We start from the raw sequence: 18715 nt of genomic DNA on the forward strand, positions 1-18715 counted from the left end.
GTATTCAGGACTCCTTTAAAAAGCAAACTGAATTCAATATATTAACCAAGTTGCTAGACCCTCTTGTTTCTAACGTTAAAGATTCTCTTAGAAACCTGCAGTTTTTCTCCCATTTACTGGTATGCAGAGATTTTGCACAAAGTTGACGATCCTCACCCATGAGAACGCTGACAATTGGGCAGCGTTCCTTTCAAAAGCTAACTCAGTTCACCATGCTTAACAAGGTGCAAGGCCCTCTTGCTTGTAACATTAATGCTTCTCTTACAAGAGCTGCAGTGCTTCTCCCTTTCACTTGAATGGGGAGATTCAGCAGAAAGGTGATGTTGCTGATCCAGGAATACACTGAGAAGTATTCAGTACTCCTTTAAACAGCAAACTGAATTCACAATATTAACCAAGTTGCTAGACCATCTTGTTTATAACTTAAAAGGATTCTCTTCAAAAACTGCAGTTTTTCTCCCATTCACTTGTGTGCTCTCCTTATGCACAAAGATGAGGTTCCTCACCCATGGAAACACTGAGAGGGAGAGCGTATTGCCTTAAACAGCACACTCAATTCTCAAACTTAAACATGCTGCTAAATCATCTTGCTTCTAACATTAATTGTTTTCTTAGAAAAGCTACACTTTTTCTCCCTTCACTTGAAAGAGGCTGTTTTGCACAAAGTTGATATTCTTCACCTTTGAAAACGCTGACAGTCAGGAAGCGTTCTTTTCAAATGCTAACTCGGTTCACCAAGCATAACAAGGTGAAAGGCCCTCTTGCTTGTAACACTAATGCTTCTCTTACAGAGCTGCAGTGATTCTCCTGTTCACTTGAATGGGGTGATTCAGCAGAAAGGTGATGTTGCTCATCCAGGAAAACACTGAGCTTTACGCAATACTCCTTTAAAGAGCAAACTGAATTCACAATATTAACCAAGTTGTTAGACCCTCTTGTTTCTAACGTTAAAGATTCTCTTAGAAAAATGCAGTTTTTCTCCCATTTACTGGTATGCAGAGATTTTGCACAAAGTTGACGATCCTCACCCATGAGAACGCTGACAATTGGGCAGCGTTCCTTTCAAAAGCTAACTCAGTTCACCATGCTTAACAAGGTGCAAGGCCCTCTTGCTTGTAACATTAATGCTTCTCTTACAAGAGCTGCAGTGCTTCTCCCTTTCACTTGAATGGGGAGATTCAGCAGAAAGGTGATGTTGCTGATCCAGGTATACACTGAGAAGTATTCAGTACTCCTTTAAACAGCAAACTGAATTCACAATATTAACCAAGTTGCTAGACCATCTTGTTTATAACTTAAAAGGATTCTCTTCAAAAACTGCAGTTTTTCTCCCATTCACTTGTGTGCTCTCCTTATGCACAAAGATGAGGTTCCTCACCCATGGAAACACTGAGAGGGAGAGCGTATTGCCTTAAACAGCACACTCAATTCTCAAACTTAAACATGCTGCTAAATCATCTTGCTTCTAACATTAATTGTTTTCTTAGAAAAGCTACACTTTTTCTCCCTTCACTTGAAAGAGGCTGTTTTGCACAAAGTTGATATTCTTCACCTTTGAAAACGCTGACAGTCAGGAAGCGTTCTTTTCAAATGCTAACTCGGTTCACCATGCATAACAAGGTGAAAGGCCCTCTTGCTTGTAACACTAATGCTTCTCTTACAGAGCTGCAGTGATTCTCCTGTTCACTTGAATGGGGTGATTCAGCAGAAAGGTGATGTTGCTCATCCAGGAAAACACTGAGCTTTACGCAATACTCCTTTAAAGAGCAAACTGAATTCACAATATTAACCAAGTTGCTAGACCCTCTTGTTTCTAACGTTAAAGATTCTCTTAGAAACCTGCAGTTTTTCTCCCATTTACTGGTATGCAGAGATTTTGCACAAAGTTGACGATCCTCACCCATGAGAACGCTGACAATTGGGCAGCGTTCCTTTCAAAAGCTAACTCAGTTCACCATGCTTAACAAGGTGCAAGGCCCTCTTGCTTGTAACATTAATGCTTCTCTTACAAGAGCTGCAGTGCTTCTCCCTTTCACTTGAATGGGGAGATTCAGCAGAAAGGTGATGTTGCTGATCCAGGAATACACTGAGAAGTATTCAGTACTCCTTTAAACAGCAAACTGAATTCACAATATTAACCAAGTTGCTAGACCATCTTGTTTATAACTTAAAAGGATTCTCTTCAAAAACTGCAGTTTTTCTCCCATTCACTTGTGTGCTCTCCTTATGCACAAAGATGAGGTTCCTCACCCATGGAAACACTGAGAGGGAGAGCGTATTGCCTTAAACAGCACACTCAATTCTCAAACTTAAACATGCTGCTAAATCATCTTGCTTCTAACATTAATTGTTTTCTTAGAAAAGCTACACTTTTTCTCCCTTCACTTGAAAGAGGCTGTTTTGCACAAAGTTGATATTCTTCACCTTTGAAAACGCTGACAGTAAGGAAGCGTTCTTTTCAAATGCTAACTCGGTTCACCATGCATAACAAGGTGAAAGGCCCTCTTGCTTGTAACACTAATGCTTCTCTTACAGAGCTGCAGTGATTCTCCTGTTCACTTGAATGGGGTGATTCAGCAGAAAGGTGATGTTGCTCATCCAGGAAAACACTGAGCTTTACGCAATACTCCTTTAAAGAGCAAACTGAATTCACAATATTAACCAAGTTGCTAGACCCTCTTGTTTCTAACGTTAAAGATTCTCTTAGAAACCTGCAGTTTTTCTCCCATTTACTGGTATGCAGAGATTTTGCACAAAGTTGACGATCCTCACCCATGAGGACGCTGACAATTGGGCAGCGTTCCTTTCAAAAGCTAACTCAGTTCACCATGCTTAACAAGGTGCAAGGCCCTCTTGCTTGTAACATTAATGCTTCTCTTACAAGAGCTGCAGTGCTTCTCCCTTTCACTTGAATGGGGAGATTCAGCAGAAAGGTGATGTTGCTGATCCAGGAATACACTGAGAAGTATTCAGTACTCCTTTAAACAGCAAACTGAATTCACAATATTAACCAAGTTGCTAGACCATCTTGTTTATAACTTAAAAGGATTCTCTTCAAAAACTGCAGTTTTTCTCCCATTCACTTGTGTGCTCTCCTTATGCACAAAGATGAGGTTCCTCACCCATGGAAACACTGAGAGGGAGAGCGTTTTGCCTTAAACAGCACACTCAATTCTCAAACTTAAACATGCTGCTAAATCATCTTGCTTCTAACATTAATTGTTTTCTTAGAAAAGCTACACTTTTTCTCCCTTCACTTGAAAGAGGCTGTTTTGCACAAAGTTGATATTCTTCACCTTTGAAAACGCTGACAGTCAGGAAGCGTTCTTTTCAAATGCTAACTCGGTTCACCATGCATAACAAGGTGAAAGGCCCTCTTGCTTGTAACACTAATGCTTCTCTTACAGAGCTGCAGTGATTCTCCTGTTCACTTGAATGGGGTGATTCAGCAGAAAGGTGATGTTGCTCATCCAGGAAAACACTGAGCTTTACGCAATACTCCTTTAAAGAGCAAACTGAATTCACAATATTAAGCAAGTTGCTAGACCCTCTTGTTTCTAACATTAGGGAATCTCTTACAAAAGCTACAGTTTTTCTCCCATTTACTTTTATGTGGTGATTCTGCACAAAGTTTATGTTCCTCACCCATGAAAACACTGAAAGTTAGGCAACGTTCCTCTTAAAAACTAGCTCAGTTCACCATGCTTAACAAGGTGCAAGACCCTCTTGCTTTTAATATTAATGCTTCTCTTACAAGAGCAGCACTGCTTCTCCCTTTCACTTGAGTGGGGTGATTCAACACAAAGGTGATATAGCTCATCCAGGAAAACACAGAGATGAATGCAGTACTCCTTTAAAGAGCAAACTGAATTCACCATAGTAACCGAGTTTCTAGACCCTCTTACTTCTAACATTAAGGATTCTCTTAGAAAACGGCAGGTTTTCTCCCATTTAGTGTATGTGGTGATTTTGCACAAAGTTGATGATCCTCACCCATGAAAACGCTGACAGTTGCTCAGCGTTCCTTTCAAAAGCTACCTCAGTTCACCATGCTTAACAAGGTGAAATTCCCTCTTGCTTGGAACATTACTGCTTCTCTTATAAGAGCTGCAGTGCTTCTCCCACTCACTTGAATGGGCAGATTCAGCAGAAAGGTGATGTTGCTGATCCAGGAAAACACTGAGAGGTAGGCAGTACTCCTTTAAAGAGCAAACTGAATTCACCATACTAACCATGTTGCTAGACCCTCTTGTTTCTAACATGAAGGATTCTCTTACAAATCTGCAGTATTTCTCCCATTCACTTGTATGCGGTGATTTTGCACAAAGTTTATGTTCCTCACCCATGAAAAGGCTGAAGGTTAGGCAGCATTCCTTTCAAAAACTAACACAGTTCAGCATGCTTAGCAAGGTGCAAGAACACTCTTGCTTGTAAAGTTAATCGTTCTCTTACAAGTGCTACAGGGCTTCCCCAATTCACTTGAATGGGGTGATTCAACACAAAAGTGATATTGCTCATCCAGGAAAACAGTGCTAAGTAGGCAGAATTCCTTTCAAGAGCAAAATAGATTCACAATACTAACCATGGTGCTAGACCCTCTTTTTTCTAACATTAAAGATTCTTTTCAAACCTGCAGTTTTTCTCCCATTTGCTTGTATGCGGTGATTTTGCACAACGTTTATGTTCCTCACACATGAAAACCCTGAAAGTTAGGCAGCATTCCTTTCAAAAACTAACAGAGTTCACATTGCTTAAGAAGGTGCAAGACCCTCTTGCTTGTAAAATTAATCCTTCTCTACAAGAGCTACAGTGCTTCTCCCTTTCACTTGAATGGGGTGATTCAACACAAAGGTGATGTTGCTCATCCAGGAAAACACTGAGAGGTAGGCAGTACTCCTTTAAGTAGCAAACTGAATTCACAATATGAACCAAGTTGCTAGACCTTCTTGTTTCTAACATTAAGGAATGTCTTTCAAAAAGTGCAGTTTTTCTCCCATTCACTTGTATGCGGTGATTTTGCACAATGTTTATGATCCTCACACATGAAAACGCTCAAAGTTAGGCAGCGTTCCTTTCAAAAACTAACACAGTTCACCATTCTTAACAAGGTGCAGCACCATCTTGCTTGTAACATTAATGCTTCTCTTACAAAGCTGCAGTGATTCTCCCTTTCACTTGAATGGGGAGATTCAGCAGCAAGGTGATGTTGCTGATCCAGGAAAACACTGGGAGGTAAGCAGTACTCCTTTATAGAGCAAACTGAATTCACGATACTGACAATGTTGCTAGACCCTCTTGTTTCTAACATTCAGGATGCTCTTACAAAAACTGCAGTTTTTCTCCCATTCACTTGTATGCGGTGATTTTGCACAAAGTTTATGTTCCTCACACATGAAAACGCTGAAAGTTAGGCAGCGTTCCTTTCAAAAACTAACAGAGTTCACCAAGCTTAACAAGGTGCAAGACCCCCTTGCTTGTAAAATTAATCCTTCTCTACAAGAGCTACAGTGCTTCTCCCTTTCACTTGAATGGGGTGATTCTACACAAAGGTGATATTGTTCATCCAGGAAAACACTGAGAGGAACGCAGTACTCCTTTAAAGAGCAAACTGAATTCACCATAGTATCCGAATTTCTACACCCTCTTGTTTCTAACATGAAGGATTCTCTTAGAAAACTGCAGGTTTTCTCCCACTTAGTGTATGTGGTGATTTTGCACAAAGTTGATGATCCTCACCCATGAAAACACTGACAGTTGGGCAGCGTTCCTCTCAAAAGCTAACTTAGCTCACCATGCTTAACAAGGTGAAATTATCTCTTGCTTGGAACATTAATGCTTCTCTTATAAGAGCTGCAGTGCTTCTCCCATTCACTTGAATGGGGAGATTCAGCAGAAAGTTGATGTTGCTGATCCAGGAAAACACGGAGAGGTAGGCAGTACTCCTTTAAAAAGCAAACTGAATTCACCATACTAACCATGTTGCTAGACCCTCTTGTTTCTAACATGAAGGATTCTCCTACAAATCTGCAGTTTTTCTGCCCTTTACTTGTATGTGGTGATTTTGCACAAAGTTGATATTCCTCACCCATGAAATTGCAGACAGTTAGGCAGCGTTCCTTTCAAAAGCTAACTTAGCTCACCATGCTTAACAAGGTGCCAGGCCCTCTTGCTTGTAACATTAATGCTTCTCTTACAAGAGCTGCAATGCTCCTCCCTTTCACTTGAAAGGGGTGATTCTGCACAAAGGTGATGTCGCTCCTCCAGGAAAGCACTGAGAGGTATTCAGGACTCCTTTAAAAAGCAAACTGAATTCAATATATTAACCAAGTTGCTAGACCCTCTTGTTTCTAACGTTAAAGATTCTCTTAGAAACCTGCAGTTTTTCTCCCATTTACTGGTATGCAGAGATTTTGCACAAAGTTGACGATCCTCACCCATGAGAACGCTGACAATTGGGCAGCGTTCCTTTCAAAAGCTAACTCAGTTCACCATGCTTAACAAGGTGCAAGGCCCTCTTGCTTGTAACATTAATGCTTCTCTTACAAGAGCTGCAGTGCTTCTCCCTTTCACTTGAATGGGGAGATTCAGCAGAAAGGTGATGTTGCTGATCCAGGAATACACTGAGAAGTATTCAGTACTCCTTTAAACAGCAAACTGAATTCACAATATTAACCAAGTTGCTAGACCATCTTGTTTATAACTTAAAAGAATTCTCTTCAAAAACTGCAGTTTTTCTCCCATTCACTTGTGTGCTCTCCTTATGCACAAAGATGAGGTTCCTCACCCATGGAAACACTGAGAGGGAGAGCGTATTGCCTTAAACAGCACACTCAATTCTCAAACTTAAACATGCTGCTAAATCATCTTGCTTCTAACATTAATTGTTTTCTTAGAAAAGCTACACTTTTTCTCCCTTCACTTGAAAGAGGCTGTTTTGCACAAAGTTGATATTCTTCACCTTTGAAAACGCTGACAGTCAGGAAGCGTTCTTTTCAAATGCTAACTCGGTTCACCATGCATAACAAGGTGAAAGGCCCTCTTGCTTGTAACACTAATGCTTCTCTTACAGAGCTGCAGTGATTCTCCTGTTCACTTGAATGGGGTGATTCAGCAGAAAGGTGATGTTGCTCATCCAGGAAAACACTGAGCTTTACGCAATACTCCTTTAAAGAGCAAACTGAATTCACAATATTAACCAAGTTGCTAGACCCTCTTGTTTCTAACGTTAAAGATTCTCTTAGAAAAATGCAGTTTTTCTCCCATTTACTGGTATGCAGAGATTTTGCACAAAGTTGACGATCCTCACCCATGAGAACGCTGACAATTGGGCAGCGTTCCTTTCAAAAGCTAACTCAGTTCACCATGCTTAACAAGGTGCAAGGCCCTCTTGCCTGTAACATTAATGCTTCTCTTACAAGAGCTGCAGTGCTTCTCCCTTTCACTTGAATGGGGAGATTCAGCAGAAAGGTGATGTTGCTGATCCAGGAATACACTGAGAAGTATTCAGTACTCCTTTAAACAGCAAACTGAATTCACACTATTAACCAAGTTGCTAGACCATCTTGTTTATAACTTAAAAGGATTCTCTTCAAAAACTGCAGTTTTTCTCCCATTCACTTGTGTGCTCTCCTTATGCACAAAGATGAGGTTCCTCACCCATGGAAACACTGAGAGGGAGAGTGTATTGCCTTAAACAGCACACTCAATTCTCAAACTTAAACATGCTGCTAAATCATCTTGCTTCTAACATTAATTGTTTTCTTAGAAAAGCTACACTTTTTCTCCCTTCACTTGAAACAGGCTGTTTTGCACAAAGTTGATATTCTTCACCTTTGAAAACGCTGACAGTCAGGAAGCGTTCTTTTCAAATGCTAACTCGGTTCACCATGCATAACAAGGTGAAAGGCCCTCTTGCTTGTAACACTAATGCTTCTCTTACAGAGCTGCAGTGATTCTCCTGTTCACTTGAATGGGGTGATTCAGCAGAAAGGTGATGTTGCTCATCCAGGAAAACACTGAGCTTTACGCAATACTCCTTTAAAGAGCAAACTGAATTCACAATATTAAGCAAGTTGCTAGACCCTCTTGTTTCTAACATTAGGGAATCTCTTACAAAAGCTACAGTTTTTCTCCCATTTACTTTTATGTGGTGATTTTGCACAAAGTTTATGTTCCTCACCCATGAAAACACTGAAAGTTAGGCAGCGTTCCTCTTAAAAACTAGCTCAGTTCACCATGCTTAACAAGGTGCAAGACCCTCTTGCTCTTAATATTAATGCTTCTCTTACAAGAGCTGCACTGCTTCTCCCTTTCACTTGAGTGGGGTGATTCAACACAAAGGTGATATAGCTCATCCAGGAAAACACAGAGATGAATGCAGTACTCCTTTAAAGAGCAAACTGAATTCACCATAGTAACCGAGTTTCTAGACCCTCTTACTTCTAACATTAAGGATTCTCTTAGAAAACGGCAGGTTTTCTCCCATTTAGTGTATGTGGTGATTTTGCCTAAAGTTGATGATCCTCACCCATGAAAACGCTGACAGTTGCTCAGCGTTCCTTTCAAAAGCTACCTCAGTTCACCATGCTTAACAAGGTGAAATTCCCTCTTGCTTGGAACATTACTGCTTCTCTTATAAGAGCTGCAGTGCTTCTCCCACTCACTTGAATGGGGAGATTCAGCAGAAAGGTGATGTTGCTGATCCAGGAAAACACTGAGAGGTAGGCAGTACTCCTTTAAAGAGCAAACTGAATTCACCATACTAACCATGTTGCTAGACCCTCTTGTTTCTAACATGAAGGATTCTCTTACAAATCTGCAGTATTTCTCCCATTCACTTGTATGCGGTGATTTTGCACAAAGTTTATGTTCCTCACCCATGAAAAGGCTGAAGGTTAGGCAGCATTCCTTTCAAAAACTAACACAGTTCAGCATGCTTAGCAAGGTGCAAGACACTCTTGCTTGTAAAGTTAATCGTTCTCTTACAAGTGCTACAGGGCTTCCCCAATTCACTTGAATGGGGTGATTCAACACAAAAGTGATATTGCTCATCCAGGAAAACAGTGCTAAGTAGGCAGAATTCCTTTCAAGAGCAAAATAGATTCACAATACTAACCATGGTGCTAGACCCTCTTTTTTCTAACATTAAAGATTCTTCTACAAACCTGCAGTTTTTCTCCCATTTGCTTGTATGCGGTGATTTTGCACAACGTTTATGTTCCTCACACATGAAAACCCTGAAAGTTAGGCAGCATTCCTTTCAAAAACTAACAGAGTTCACATTGCTTAAGAAGGTGCAAGACCCTCTTGCTTGTAAAATTAATCCTTCTCTACAAGAGCTACAGTGCTTCTCCCTTTCACTTGAATGGGGTGATTCAACACAAAGGTGATGTTGCTCATCCAGGAAAACACTGAGAGGTAGGCAGTACTCCTTTAAGTAGCAAGCTGAATTCACAATATGAACCAAGTTGCTAGACCTTCTTGTTTCTAACATTAAGGAATGTCTTTCAAAAAGTGCAGTTTTTCTCCCATTCACTTGTATGCGGTGATTTTGCACAATGTTTATGATCCTAACACATGAAAACGCTGAAAGTTAGGCAGCGTTCCTTTCAAAAACTAACACAGTTCACCATTCTTAACAAGGTGCAGCACCATCTTGCTTGTAACATTAATGCTTCTCTTACAAAGCTGCAGTGATTCTCCCTTTCACTTGAATGGGGAGATTCAGCAGCAAGGTGATGTTGCTGATCCAGGAAAACACTGGGAGGTAAGCAGTACTCCTTTATAGAGCAAACTGAATTCACGATACTGACAATGTTGCTAGACCCTCTTGTTTCTAACATTCAGGATGCTCTTACAAAAACTGCAGTTTTTCTCCCATTCACTTGTATGCGGTGATTTTGCACAAAGTTTATGTTCCTCACACATGAAAACGCTGAAAGTTAGGCAGCGTTCCTTTCAAAAACTAACAGAGTTCACCAAGCTTAACAAGGTGCAAGACCCTCTTGCTTGTAAAATTAATCCTTCTCTACAAGAGCTACAGTGCTTCTCCCTTTCACTTGAATGGGGTGATTCTACACAAAGGAGATATTGTTCATCCAGGAAAACACTGAGAGGAACGCAGTACTCCTTTAAAGAGCAAACTGAATTCACCATAGTAACCGAATTTCTAGACCCTCTTGTTTCTAACATGAAGGATTCTCTTAGAAAACTGCAGGTTTTCTCCCACTTAGTGTATGTGGTGATTTTGCACAAAGTTGATGATCCTCACCCATGAAAACACTGACAGTTGGGCAGCGTTCCTCTCAAAAGCTAACTTAGCTCACCATGCTTAACAAGGTGAAATTATCTCTTGCTTGGAACATTAATGCTTCTCTTATAAGAGCTGCAGTGCTTCTCCCATTCACTTGAATGGGGAGATTCAGCAGAAAGTTGATGTTGCTGATCCAGGAAAACACTGAGAGGTAGGCAGTACTCCTTTAAAAAGCAAACTGAATTCACCATACTAACCATGTTGCTAGACCCTCTTGTTTCTAACATGAAGGATTCTCCTACAAATCTGCAGTTTTTCTGCCCTTTACTTGTATGTGGTGATTTTGCACAAACTTGATATTCCTCACCCATGAAATTGCAGACAGTTAGGCAGCGTTCCTTTCAAAAGCTAACTTAGCTCACCATGCTTAACAAGGTGCCAGGCCCTCTTGCTTGTAACATTAATGCTTCTCTTACAAGAGCTGCAATGCTCCTCCCTTTCACTTGAAAGGGGTGATTCTGCACAAAGGTGATGTCGCTCCTCCAGGAAAGCACTGAGAGGTATTCAGGACTCCTTTAAAAAGCAAACTGAATTCAATATATTAACCAAGTTGCTAGACCCTCTTGTTTCTAACGTTAAAGATTCTCTTAGAAACCTGCAGTTTTTCTCCCATTTACTGGTATGCAGAGATTTTGCACAAAGTTGACGATCCTCACCCATGAGAACGCTGACAATTGGGCAGCGTTCCTTTCAAAAGCTAACTCAGTTCACCATGCTTAACAAGGTGCAAGGCCCTCTTGCTTGTAACATTAATGCTTCTCTTACAAGAGCTGCAGTGCTTCTCCCTTTCACTTGAATGGGGAGATTCAGCAGAAAGGTGATGTTGCTGATCCAGGAATACACTGAGAAGTATTCAGTACTCCTTTAAACAGCAAACTGAATTCACAATATTAACCAAGTTGCTAGACCATCTTGTTTATAACTTAAAAGGATTCTCTTCAAAAACTGCAGTTTTTCTCCCATTCACTTGTGTGCTCTCCTTATGCACAAAGATGAGGTTCCTCACCCATGGAAACACTGAGAGGGTGAGCGTATTGCCTTAAACAGCACACTCAATTCTCAAACTTAAACATGCTGCTAAATCATCTTGCTTCTAACATTAATTGTTTTCTTAGAAAAGCTACACTTTTTCTCCCTTCACTTGAAAGAGGCTGTTTTGCACAAAGTTGATATTCTTCACCTTTGAAAACGCTGACAGTCAGGAAGCGTTCTTTTCAAATGCTAACTCGGTTCACCATGCATAACAAGGTGAAAGGCCCTCTTGCTTGTAACACTAATGCTTCTCTTACAGAGCTGCAGTGATTCTCCTGTTCACTTGAATGGGGTGATTCAGCAGAAAGGTGATGTTGCTCATCCAGGAAAACACTGAGCTTTACGCAATACTCCTTTAAAGAGCAAACTGAATTCACAATATTAAGCAAGTTGCTAGACCCTCTTGTTTCTAACATTAGGGAATCTCTTACAAAAGCTACAGTTTTTCTCCCATTTACTTTTATGTGGTGATTTTGCACAAAGTTTATGTTCCTCACCCATGAAAACACTGAAAGTTAGGCAGCGTTCCTCTTAAAAACTAGCTCAGTTCACCATGCTTAACAAGGTGCAAGACCCTCTTGCTTTTAATATTAATGCTTCTCTTACAAGAGCTGCACTGCTTCTCCCTTTCACTTGAGTGAGGTGATTCAACACAAAGGTGATATAGCTCATCCAGGAAAACACAGAGATGAATGCAGTACTCCTTTAAAGAGCAAACTGAATTCACCATAGTAACCGAGTTTCTAGACCCTCTTACTTCTAACATTAAGGATTCTCTTAGAAAACGGCAGGTTTTCTCCCATTTAGTGTATGTGGTGATTTTGCACAAAGTTGATGATCCTCACCCATGAAAACGCTGACAGTTGCTCAGCGTTCCTTTCAAAAGCTACCTCAGTTCACCATGCTTAACAAGGTGAAATTCCCTCTTGCTTGGAACATTACTGCTTCTCTTATAAGAGCTGCAGTGCTTCTCCCACTCACTTGAATGGGGAGATTCAGCAGAAAGGTGATGTTGCTGATCCAGGAAAACACTGAGAGGTAGGCAGTACTCCTTTAAAGAGCAAACTGAATTCACCATACTAACCATGTTGCTAGACCCTCTTGTTTCTAACATGAAGGATTCTCTTACAAATCTGCAGTATTTCTCCCATTCACTTGTATGCGGTGATTTTGCACAAAGTTTATGTTCCTCACCCATGAAAAGGCTGAAGGTTAGGCAGCATTCCTTTCAAAAACTAACACAGTTCAGCATGCTTAGCAAGGTGCAAGACACTCTTGCTTGTAAAGTTAATCGTTCTCTTACAAGTGCTACAGGGCTTCCCCAATTCACTTGAATGGGGTGATTCAACACAAAAGTGATATTGCTCATCCAGGAAAACAGTGCTAAGTAGGCAGAATTCCTTTCAAGAGCAAAATAGATTCACAATACTAACCATGGTGCTAGACCCTCTTTTTTCTAACATTAAAGATTCTTCTACAAACCTGCAGTTTTTCTCCCATTTGCTTGTATGCGGTGATTTTGCACAACGTTTATGTTCCTCACACATGAAAACCCTGAAAGTTAGGCAGCATTCCTTTCAAAAACTAACAGAGTTCACATTGCTTAAGAAGGTGCAAGACCCTCTTGCTTGTAAAATTAATCCTTCTCTACAAGAGCTACAGTGCTTCTCCCTTTCACTTGAATGGGGTGATTCAACACAAAGGTGATGTTGCTCATCCAGGAAAACACTGAGAGGTAGGCAGTACTCCTTTAAGTAGCAAGCTGAATTCACAATATGAACCAAGTTGCTAGACCTTCTTGTTTCTAACATTAAGGAATGTCTTTCAAAAAGTGCAGTTTTTCTCCCATTCACTTGTATGCGGTGATTTTGCACAATGTTTATGATCCTAACACATGAAAACGCTGAAAGTTAGGCAGCGTTCCTTTCAAAAACTAACACAGTTCACCATTCTTAACAAGGTGCAGCACCATCTTGCTTGTAACATTAATGCTTCTCTTACAAAGCTGCAGTGATTCTCCCTTTCACTTGAATGGGGAGATTCAGCAGCAAGGTGATGTTGCTGATCCAGGAAAACACTGGGAGGTAAGCAGTACTCCTTTATAGAGCAAACTGAATTCACGATACTGAAAATGTTGCTAGACCCTCTTGTTTCTAACATTCAGGATGCTCTTACAAAAACTGCAGTTTTTCTCCCATTCACTTGTATGCGGTGATTTTGCACAAAGTTTATGTTCCTCACACATGAAAACGCTGAAAGTTAGGCAGCGTTCCTTTCAAAAACTAACAGAGTTCACCAAGCTTAACAAGGTGCAAGACCCTCTTGCTTGTAAAATTAATCCTTCTCTACAAGAGCTACAGTGCTTCTCCCTTTCACTTGAATGGGGTGATTCTACACAAAGGAGATATTGTTCATCCAGGAAAACACTGAGAGGAACGCAGTACTCCTTTAAAGAGCAAACTGAATTCACCATAGTAACCGAATTTCTAGACCCTCTTGTTTCTAACATGAAGGATTCTCTTAGAAAACTGCAGGTTTTCTCCCACTTAGTGTATGTGGTGATTTTGCACAAAGTTGATGATCCTCACCCATGAAAACACTGACAGTTGGGCAGCGTTCCTCTCAAAAGCTAACTTAGCTCACCATGCTTAACAAGGTGAAATTATCTCTTGCTTGGAACATTAATGCTTCTCTTATAAGAGCTGCAGTGCTTCTCCCATTCACTTGAATGGGGAGATTCAGCAGAAAGTTGATGTTGCTGATCCAGGAAAACACTGAGAGGTAGGCAGTACTCCTTTAAAAAGCAAACTGAATTCACCATACTAACCATGTTGCTAGACCCTCTTGTTTCTAACATGAAGGATTCTCCTACAAATCTGCAGTTTTTCTGCCCTTTACTTGTATGTGGTGATTTTGCACAAACTTGATATTCCTCACCCATGAAATTGCAGACAGTTAGGCAGCGTTCCTTTCAAAAGCTAACTTAGCTCACCATGCTTAACAAGGTGCCAGGCCCTCTTGCTTGTAACATTAATGCTTCTCTTACAAGAGCTGCAATGCTCCTCCCTTTCACTTGAAAGGGGTGATTCTGCACAAAGGTGATGTCGCTCCTCCAGGAAAGCACTGAGAGGTATTCAGGACTCCTTTAAAAAGCAAACTGAATTCAATATATTAACCAAGTTGCTAGACCCTCTTGTTTCTAACGTTAAAGATTCTCTTAGAAAAATGCAGTTTTTCTCCCATTTACTGGTATGCAGAGATTTTGCACAAAGTTCACGATCCTCACCCATGAGAACGCTGACAATTGGGCAGCGTTCCTTTCAAAAGCTAACTCAGTTAACCATGCTTAACAAGGTGCAAGGCCCTCTTGCTTGTAACATTAATGCTTCTCTTACAAGAGCTGCAGTGCTTCTCCCTTTCACTTGAATGGGGAGATTCAGCAGAAAGGTGATGTTGCTGATCCAGGAATACACTGAGAAGTATTCAGTACTCCTTTAAACAGCAAACTGAATTCACAATATTAACCAAGTTGCTAGACCATCTTGTTTATAACTTAAAAGGATTCTCTTAAAAAACTGCAGTTTTTCTCCCATTCACTTGTGTGCTCTCCTTATGCACAAAGATGAGGTTCCTCACCCATGGAAACACTGAGAGGGAGAGCGTATTGCCTTAAACAGCACACTCAATTCTCAAACTTAAACATGCTGCTAAATCATCTTGCTTCTAACATTAATTGTTTTCTTAGAAAAGCTACACTTTTTCTCCCTTCACTTGAAAGAGGCTGTTTTGCACAAAGTTGATATTCTTCACCTTTGAAAACGCTGACAGTCAGGAAGCGTTCTTTTCAAATGCTAACTCGGTTCACCATGCATAACAAGGTGAAAGGCCCTCTTGCTTGTAACACTAATGCTTCTCTTACAGAGCTGCAGTGATTCTCCTGTTCACTTGAATGGGGTGATTCAGCAGAAAGGTGATGTTGCTCATCCAGGAAAACACTGAGCTTTACGCAATACTCCTTTAAAGAGCAAACTGAATTCACAATATTAACCAAGTTGCTAGACCCTCTTGTTTCTAACGTTAAAGATTCTCTTAGAAAAATGCAGTTTTTCTCCCATTTACTGGTATGCAGAGATTTTGCACAAAGTTGACGATCCTCACCCATGAGAACGCTGACAATTGGGCAGCGTTCCTTTCAAAAGCTAACTCGGTTCACCATGATTAACAAGGTGCAAGGCCCTCTTGCTTGTAACATTAATGCTTCTCTTACAAGAGCTGCAGTGCTTCTCCCCTTCACTTGAATGGGGAGATTCAGCAGAAAGGTGATGTTGCTGATCCAGGAATACACTGAGAAGTATTCAGTACTCCTTTAAACAGCAAACTGAATTCACAATATTAACCAAGTTGCTAGACCTTCTTGTTTATAACTTAAAAGGATTCTCTTCAAAAACTGCAGTTTTTCTCCCATTCACTTGTGTGCTCTCCTTATGCACAAAGATGAGGTTCCTCACCCATGGAAACACTGAGAGGGAGAGCGTATTGCCTTAAACAGCACACTCAATTCTCAAACTTAAACATGCTGCTAAATCATCTTGCTTCTAACATTAATTGTTTTCTTAGAAAAGCTACACTTTTTCTCCCTTCACTTGAAAGAGGCTGTTTTGCACAAAGTTGATATTCTTCACCTTTGAAAACGCTGACAGTCAGGAAGCGTTCTTTTCAAATGCTAACTCGGTTCACCATGCATAACAAGGTGAAAGGCCCTCTTGCTTGTAACACTAATGCTTCTCTTACAGAGCTGCAGTGATTCTCCTGTTCACTTGAATGGGGTGATTCAGCAGAAAGGTGATGTTGCTCATCCAGGAAAACACTGAGCTTTACGCAATACTCCTTTAAAGAGCAAACTGAATTCACAATATTAACCAAGTTGTTAGACCCTCTTGTTTCTAACGTTAAAGATTCTCTTAGAAAAATGCAGTTTTTCTCCCATTTACTGGTATGCAGAGATTTTGCACAAAGTTGACGATCCTCACCCATGAGAACGCTGACAATTGGGCAGCGTTCCTTTCAAAAGCTAACTCAGTTCACCATGCTTAACAAGGTGCAAGGCCCTCTTGCTTGTAACATTAATGCTTCTCTTACAAGAGCTGCAGTGCTTCTCCCTTTCACTTGAATGGGGAGATTCAGCAGAAAGGTGATGTTGCTGATCCAGGAATACACTGAGAAGTATTCAGTACTCCTTTAAACAGCAAACTGAATTCACAATATTAACCAAGTTGCTAGACCATCTTGTTTATAACTTAAAAGGATTCTCTTCAAAAACTGCAGTTTTTCTCCCATTCACTTGTGTGCTCTCCTTATGCACAAAGATGAGGTTCCTCACCCATGGAAACACTGAGAGGGAGAGCGTATTGCCTTAAACAGCACACTCAATTCTCAAACTTAAACATGCTGCTAAATCATCTTGCTTCTAACATTAATTGTTTTCTTAGAAAAGCTACACTTTTTCTCCCTTCACTTGAAACAGGCTGTTTTGCACAAAGTTGATATTCTTCACCTTTGAAAACGCTGACAGTCAGGAAGCGTTCTTTTCAAATGCTAACTCGGTTCACCATGCATAACAAGGTGAAAGGCCCTCTTGCTTGTAACACTAATGCTTCTCTTACAGAGCTGCAGTGATTCTCCTGTTCACTTGAATGGGGTGATTCAGCAGAAAGGTGATGTTGCTCATCCTGGAAAACACTGAGCTTTACGCAATACTCCTTTAAAGAGCAAACTGAATTCACAATATTAAGCAAGTTGCTAGACCCTCTTGTTTCTAACATTAGGGAATCTCTTACAAAAGCTACAGTTTTTCTCCCATTTACTTTTATGTGGTCATTTTGCACAAAGTTTATGTTCCTCACCCATGAAAACACTGAAAGTTAGGCAGCGTTCCTCTTAAAAACTAGCTCAGTTCACCATGCTTAACAAGGTGCAAGACCCTCTTGCTTTTAATATTAATGCTTCTCTTACAAGAGCTGCACTGCTTCTCCCTTTCACTTGAGTGGGGTGATTCAACACAAAGGTGATATAGCTCATCCAGGAAAACACAGAGATGAATGCAGTACTCCTTTAAAGAGCAAACTGAATTCACCATAGTAACCGAGTTTCTAGACCCTCTTACTTCTAACATTAAGGATTCTCTTAGAAAACGGCAGGTTTTCTCCCATTTAGTGTATGTGGTGATTTTGCACAAAGTTGATGATCCTCACCCATGAAAACGCTGACAGTTGCTCAGCGTTCCTTTCAAAAGCTACCTCAGTTCACCATGCTTAACAAGGTGAAATTCCCTCTTGCTTGGAACATTACTGCTTCTCTTGTAAGAGCTGCAGTGCTTCTCCCACTCACTTGAATGGGGAGATTCAGCAGAAAGGTGATGTTGCTGATCCAGGAAAACACTGAGAGGTAGGCAGTACTCCTTTAAAGAGCAAACTGAATTCACCATACTAACCATGTTGCTAGACCCTCTTGTTTCTAACATGAAGGATTCTCTTACAATTCTGCAGTATTTCTCCCATTCACTTGTATGCGGTGATTTTGCACAAAGTTTATGTTCCTCACCCATGAAAAGGCTGAAGGTTAGGCAGCATTCCTTTCAAAAACTAACACAGTTCAGCATGCTTAGCAAGGTGCAAGACACTCTTGCTTGTAAAGTTAATCGTTCTCTTACAAGTGCTACAGGGCTTCCCCAATTCACTTGAATGGGGTGATTCAACACAAAAGTGATATTGCTCATCCAGGAAAACAGTGCTAAGTAGGCAGAATTCCTTTCAAGAGCAAAATAGATTCACAATACTAACCATGGTGCTAGACCCTCTTTTTTCTAACATTAAAGATTCTTCTACAAACCTGCAGTTTTTCTCCCATTTGCTTGTATGCGGTGATTTTGCACAACGTTTATGTTCCTCACACATGAAAACCCTGAAAGTTAGGCAGCGTTCCTTTCAAAAACTAACAGAGTTCACATTGCTTAAGAAGGTGCAAGACCCTCTTGCTTGTAAAATTAATCCTTCTCTACAAGAGCTACAGTGCTTCTCCCTTTCACTTGAATGGGGTGATTCAACACAAAGGTGATGTTGCTCATCCAGTAAAACACTGAGAGGTAGGCAGTACTCCTTTAAGTAGCAAACTGAATTCACAATATGAACCAAGTTGCTAGACCTTCTTGTTTCTAACATTAAGGAATGTCTTTCAAAAAGTGCAGTTTTTCTCCCATTCACTTGTAGGCGGTGATTTTGCACAATGTTTATGATCCTCACACATGAAAACGCTGAAAGTTAGGCAGCGTTCCTTTCAAAAACTAACACAGTTCACCATTCTTAACAAGGTGCA

The sequence above is a fragment of the Castor canadensis genome, chromosome 16, assembly GCF_047511655.1.
Source record: "Castor canadensis chromosome 16, mCasCan1.hap1v2, whole genome shotgun sequence".
NCBI classification, from domain to species: Eukaryota; Metazoa; Chordata; class Mammalia; order Rodentia; family Castoridae; genus Castor; species Castor canadensis.